Source organism: Cryptomeria japonica, chromosome 2 (genome assembly GCF_030272615.1).
Source record: "Cryptomeria japonica chromosome 2, Sugi_1.0, whole genome shotgun sequence".
In the NCBI taxonomy this organism is placed as follows: domain Eukaryota; kingdom Viridiplantae; phylum Streptophyta; class Pinopsida; order Cupressales; family Cupressaceae; genus Cryptomeria; species Cryptomeria japonica.
Window position 1 is genome coordinate 430,392,678 of NC_081406.1, and position 6,563 is coordinate 430,399,240.

Sequence of the window (6,563 nt, forward strand, 5' to 3'; positions counted from 1 at the left end):
TCATGGTGGATAAATCCAAGGAGGACCAAAACAACATTCCAGCAAGAAAAGGTGTTCAGAGCGATTGTAGAGCAGAGGTGAAGTAGGAGCAGCAACAGAGTAGCAAAGTGACTTGGAGTCCCCGTTCAGGGAGGGGGCCTGGGTCTTATACTGGGTAAGTCATCGCGGGCTCACGAGAGAGTCAGTGGTGCACTAGGTTGAGTTCCAAAGGAGACAGGGTCTTTGTGGATCAGGAGTTTATGTGAGAAGCTACAACCAAGGGTGAGGTGCAGTGGCATTTGTACTGGTGTTTCAAGAGTGGACGTTGATCCAGGGGCGAGAACTTGTAATCGGGTGCTGGGGAAGTACTCAGGGTAGTGACCAATGACATAGTTGGAATTATTTGTAGACCGGGCTAGGGGCCATTCTTCAGATCAATAAAGCTATCTTATTGCCCCAACATTGTGTTATTGTGTAAGGATTCCGCTATGCAAGTTTGTACGTGTTGTGCAAGTGTGTGTGTGCAGGTTCTGGAGCTTGCGAGTGCTTACAGGATCTCACAGACAAGTAACTAAAAGATTTTTGGTGCCGCACGGGAAAACCTAGCCTCGTGACAACTTATATAGGGGAGGTATTGTTCTCGAGCATCCTCCCCCCATGCCCGTTTATGTTGATTGATGTTGGTACTCGACTGGTTGGAGCGCTTAGATGCAAAAATCTTGCACCAGGATTTATCGATTGTGATGGACATGACAAGTCTCCTGATTGCTATGCAGGAGCTCATTGGGAATCTCTATGCGGCCTCGATATGGACTCAACCTGCGGAATGGTTTGGAAATGGTAGTCGCTCCAACATGTCCTTGCTGTGGCCAAAGAGGTGATTTGACTAGAGCTCCAGTCTAGCTTTTGGGTTGCTTGGCAGACTAGTATAGCCGTGATGGAGTTCCGGCCATGAATGTTTTAGACAGCTCTTGGGCTCTCTAGGATGGAAGTCGGAAGTTTCGGCTATTGTCTGATTTGATGACCATTCTTTGGATGTGTGAGAATTAGACAAATAACTTATATAGGGAACTGTGTTGTCTCATGCAGCTCCTCCCGTGCCCCTCTATCTCGACTGATGTTGGTGCTCGAAAGGGTTGGATCGCTTGGATTTATAAACGTGCACCACCATTTGTCGAGTGTGAGGGATGTGGCAGGTCTCCTGAATGCTATGTGGGTGCTCTCTGAGAATCTCTATCTAGCCTCGACACAAACTCGTCTTGCTGAATGGATTGGCACTGGTAGTTGATCCAACACATCTTTGTTGTGGCCACCTAGGTGATTCGATTCGAGCCCCCATCTAGCTTTTGGGTTGCTTGGCAGATTTTGCCCTATCTGCAAGTGAGCTCGGTCCCTAAACGTTCGAGAAACCTGATTGCTATGCACCGACTCTCTCTCTTGCGAGCCTCCATCTAGCTTTTGGGTCTCTACAGAATGGAAGTCAGAATCTAGGACCATTGTTCGATTTGATGAGGCAGACTACGGTTGTGCGAGAATCGGACAAATAACTTATATAGGGGAGGTGTTAACTGGAGCATTCTTCCCCGTGCCCCTCTAACTTGACCAATGCTGGTGCTCAAACGATGGTAGCACTTGGATTTTCATTAAGCACCAGCATTGGTTGATTTAGAGGGGCATGCAAGATTCCTGAATGCTATGCGAGGGCTCTAACAGAAATGCCTATTGGTTTTGATATGGATGCAATTGCGAGAGTGGTTCGGCAAAGGTAGTCATTTCGACGCATCCATGTCATGGCCAATCAATAATTTGATTTGAGCCCTCGTATAGAACTTGGGTCTCTTGATGTGATTCTGCATTTCAGTCCCTGTGGGCACTGCTTGAGCTGCATCCTAGGGGGTTCCCTTCCCAATAATCTTCCTCGCAACCCGATTGCTCTGCGGTGAGGCTCCTTGGCCGCCTCGGAACTATCTCTTTAATGGACGCATCACGGGATAAGGGGTTGGCAATGGTAGCTGCCCCAAGCGTGTCAGATGCTTGGACCATTTTGAGGTGGCCCTGAAGCCTCTTCCATCTAGTCGTTGGGGCCTTCTCACCGAATCCCTCACCTCGCACCCCAATTGCTATGCGGTGAGGCTCCTTGGCTGCCTTGGAACTATCTTTGTATCAGATGCATTGCGGGATAAGGGGTTGGCACTGGTAGTTGCTCCAAATGTGTCCGATGCTTGGACCATTCTGAGGTGGCCCTACAGTCTCTTCCATCTAGCCGATGGGTCCTTCTCACCACATCCCTCACCACGCACCCCGATTGCTATGCGGTGAGGCTCCTCGGCCGCCTTGGAACTATCTATGTATTGGATGCATTGCGGGATAAGGGGTTGTCACTGGTAGTCGCCCCAAGTGCGTCCAATGCTTGGACCATTCTGAGATAGCCCGGAAGCCTCTTCCATCTAGCCATTGGGTCTTTCTCGCCGCATCCCTCACCTTGCACCCCAATTACTATAGGGTGAGGCTTCTCGGCCACCTTGGAACTATCTCTGTATCGGATGCATCGCGGGATAAGGGGTTGTCATTGGTAGTCACCCCAAGCACATCCAATGCTTGGACCATTCCAAGGTGGACCTAAAGCCTCTTCTGTCTAGCCGTTGGGGCTTTCTCGCTGCATCCCTCACCTTGCACCCTGATTGCTATGCGGTGAGGCTCCTCAACCGCCTTGGAACTATCTGTGTATCAGACACATTGTGGGATAAGGGGTTGGCACTGGTAGTCACCCCAAGTGCGTCTGATGCTTGGACTATTCTAAGGCGGCCCTGCAGCCTCTTCCGTCTAGCCTTTGGGGCCATCTCACCACATCCCCCACCTCGCACCATGATTGCTATGTGGTGAGGCTCCTCGGCTGCCTTGGAACTATCTGTGTATCAGATGCATTGCGGGATAAGGGGTTGGCACTGGTAGTCGCCCCAAGTGCATCCGATGCTTAGACCATTCCGAGGCGGCCCTGAAGCCTCTTCCGTCTAGCCGTTGGGGCCTTCTCACCGCATCCCTCACCTTGCACCCCGATTGCTATGTGGTGAGGCTCCTCGACTGCCTTGGAACTATCTTCGTATCAGATGCATCATGGGATAAGGGGTTGGCACTGGTAGTCACCCCAAGCATGTTTGATGCTTGGACCATTCCAAGGTGGCCCTGAAGCCTTTTCTGTCTAGCCATTAGGGCCATCTCGCCGCATCCCTCACCTCACACCCCGATTGCTATGCGATGAGGCTCCTCGGCCACCTTGGAACTATCTTCATATCGGATGCATCGCGGGATAAGGGGTTGGCACTAGTAGCTTCCCCAAGCATGTCTGATGCTTGGACCATTCCAAGGCGGCCCTGAAGCCTCTTCTGTCTAGCTGTTGGGGCCTTCTCACCACATTCCTCGCCTTGCACCCTGATTGCTATGCAGTGAAGCTCCTCGGCTACCCTTGAACTATCTTCGTATCGGACACATCACAGCATAAGGGGTTGGCACTGGTAGTCGCCCCAAGCATGTCCGATGCTTGGACCATTCTGAAGAGGCCCTGAAGCCTCTTCCATCTAGCTATTGGGGCCTTCTCGCCACATCCCTCGCCTTGCACCCTGATTGCCATACGGTGAGGCTCCTCGGCCGCCTTGGAACTATCTTTGTATCGAACGCATCACGGGATAAGGGGTTGGCACTAGTAGTCATCCCAAGCATGTCCGATGCTTGGACCATTTCAAGGTGGCCCTGATGTCTCTTCCATCTAGCCATTGGGGCCTTCTCGCCGCATCCCTCACCTCGCACCCCGATTGCTTTGTAGTGAGGCTCCTTGGCCACCTTGGAACTATCTTTGTATCGGACACATCGTGGGATAAGGGGTTGGCACTGGTAGTCCCCCCAAGCACGTCTGATGCTCGGACCATTTCGAGGCAGCCCTGATGCCTCTTCCATCTAGTCGTTGGGGCCTTCTTGCTGCATCCCTCACCTCGCACCCCGATTGCTTGGCGGTGAGGCTCCTTGGCCACCTTGGAATTATCTATGTATCGGACACATTGCAGGATAAGGGGTTGGTATTGGTAGTCGCCCCAAGTGAGTCTGATGCTTGGACCATTCCGAGGCGGCCCTACAACCTCTTCCATCTAGCCGTTGGGGCCTTCTCGCCGCATTCATCGCCTTGCACCCCGATTGCTATGCGATGAGGCTCCTCGTCCACCTCGGAACTATCTCTATATCGGACACATCGCGGGATAAGGGGTTGGCACTGCTAGTTGCCCCAAGCACGTTCGATGCTTGGACCATTCTAAGGTGGCCCTGCAGCCTCTTCCGTCTAGCTATTGGGGACTTCCAGCCACATCCCTCGCCTCGCATCCCGATTGCTATGCGGTGAGGCTCCTCGGTCGCCTCAAAACTATCTCTATGTTGGATGCATTATGGGATAAGGGTTTGGCACTGGTAGTTGCCCCAATCACACCCGATGCTTGGACCATTTCGAGGCGGCCCTGTAGCCTCTTCTGTCTAGCCATCGGGGCCTTCCCGGTGCATCCCTCGCCTCACATCCTGATTCCTATGCAGTGAGGCTTCTCGGCCACCTCAAAACTATATCTGTTATCGCTACTACATCCCTTGGCTATTAACCTCCTTAGCCGCCTTGGAATGTTCTCTTTGTCTGGTCCATCACGGGATAAGCAGTTGGCACTAGTAGTCGCCCCAAGCGTGCCCGATGCATAGACCACTCTGAGTCAACCTTGCTTGCAGCCTCTCACATGCATAGACCTCTCTGAGTCGACCCTACAGCCTCTCACGTTTAGCCTTTGGAATCTCACCTCACAACATGATTTCTATCCTTGCTTCATCCCTTGCCTCGAGCCTTGATTACTTTCTTGGCTGCATCCATCCTCTACTCACAGTTTGGTTGTCATCACTGCTGCATCTGTCACTTCATGCATCTAGCTGCTGGGCCCTTCCCACCGAACCCTTCGCCACACACCTCGATTGCTATCTCTGCTGCATCTCACACCCCGATTGCTATCTCTGCTACATCCCTCGCCTCTCACTTCTGCATCCTTCGCCTCACACCTCGATTACTATCAATGCTGCATCCATCACCTCACACCCCGATTGCTATGTGAGGAGGCTCCTTGGCCGCCTTGGAAATTTCTATGTGTCGGACACACCGCGAGATAAGGGGTTGGCACTGGTAGTCACCCCAAGTGTGCCCAATTCTTAAACCACTTCGAGGTGACCTCGTAGCCTCTTTCATCTAGGTTTCTTGCCTTCAATGCCCTTTTTCAACCTCGATTTCTATGTGCAGGCTTGTTGGCCTCTATCACCTCTTTGCAAAGGGTGGCACGATGATTGTTGGGGTAAATCCTAGCAGTCCGATCTTTGGCCTTGGGCCATTGTGAGGGCTGATTGATTTCTTGTGCGCATCTCATGTTCGCCCAGTAACAGACTCGACGACTTGTAATCAGTCTTGTTCCCGATTGTTCCTGGAGGTAGTCTTCAAAACTCTTGGATTTGGCCTATCACTCGAACTGTCCTTTTCTGAGGATGCTTGTGTGTGTGTGCCTGTGCCATTTCCTTGGCTATATTAATGAGATATGAAAGAGCAGAGTGAGCACCTCGTCTAGCTATGTTTGGGGCTCTCACTCCCTTACTCGGTGTGCAACTGCTTTGCACGTAGGTTGTGGAGCATCGCGACTCTTTCGATGTTTGGCGGTTGTCTTCCGGTGATGTGTTGGTCCCGAAGTATACATTACTAGCATTTGTGCCATTGTTCTCGATCTTTGGCATGTTCCTTCATTGCAATTGGATATATATCTCTGTTTATACGTGCAGACTTCTCCTGCCTATTCAGCGTTGTCCCACTCTCAGCACTCTCATGGTCTCCTTGGCTTCTCTCCCCCGTGAGTGAGCTCTCTTCTCGAGTCCTTTCCATGTCCCATGGAGGTTGCCTTTCAAAATTTGGGCACACAAATGTGACCAGATAAGAGCGGAATCACCTATGAGGAGAAGCTCACCTTAGGGAGCAGCAATTGTGAGTGTTTCGATAGAGGGTAGAGGAGGTGTTGTTTGGGCGATTGCACAAAAGAGTGCTACAGTTGCACTGAAGGTTGCTTCTTCATCTTCGACAAACTCTTCGAGGCAAAAAATCTTGTTTAGGGGGTCAAGTTGGGACTGCTCATGCGAGGTGCACCACCAAAAGTGTGTAGGGGGCATATACCTAGGAAATGGATGTCTCTGAGTGGCCTTACTCGGTCGCGTGCAAGGTGCATTCTCTAATGGCAGGACTGTCACAAGCATGTGTGGTTTGGATGTTTTCACGTAAAGGGTTCCGTACGGGATGTTCTTCCTAGGCTCCTGTGAACTGAGACTCTGCATCGTCATGCTCCAGCTCCCATGGGTGCTTCATGCCTCGTCGAGCTATTTGTCATGGGTGATTAAGGCCAAGGCCTTCCTTTGAGAGGGGAATTGTTCAAGCTGGTTGAGGCGGGATTGTTTGTGCGGGGTGCACCACCAAAATTGTGTAGGGGGCATATGCCTAGGAAATGGATGTCTCTGAGTGGCCTTACTTAGTCGCATGC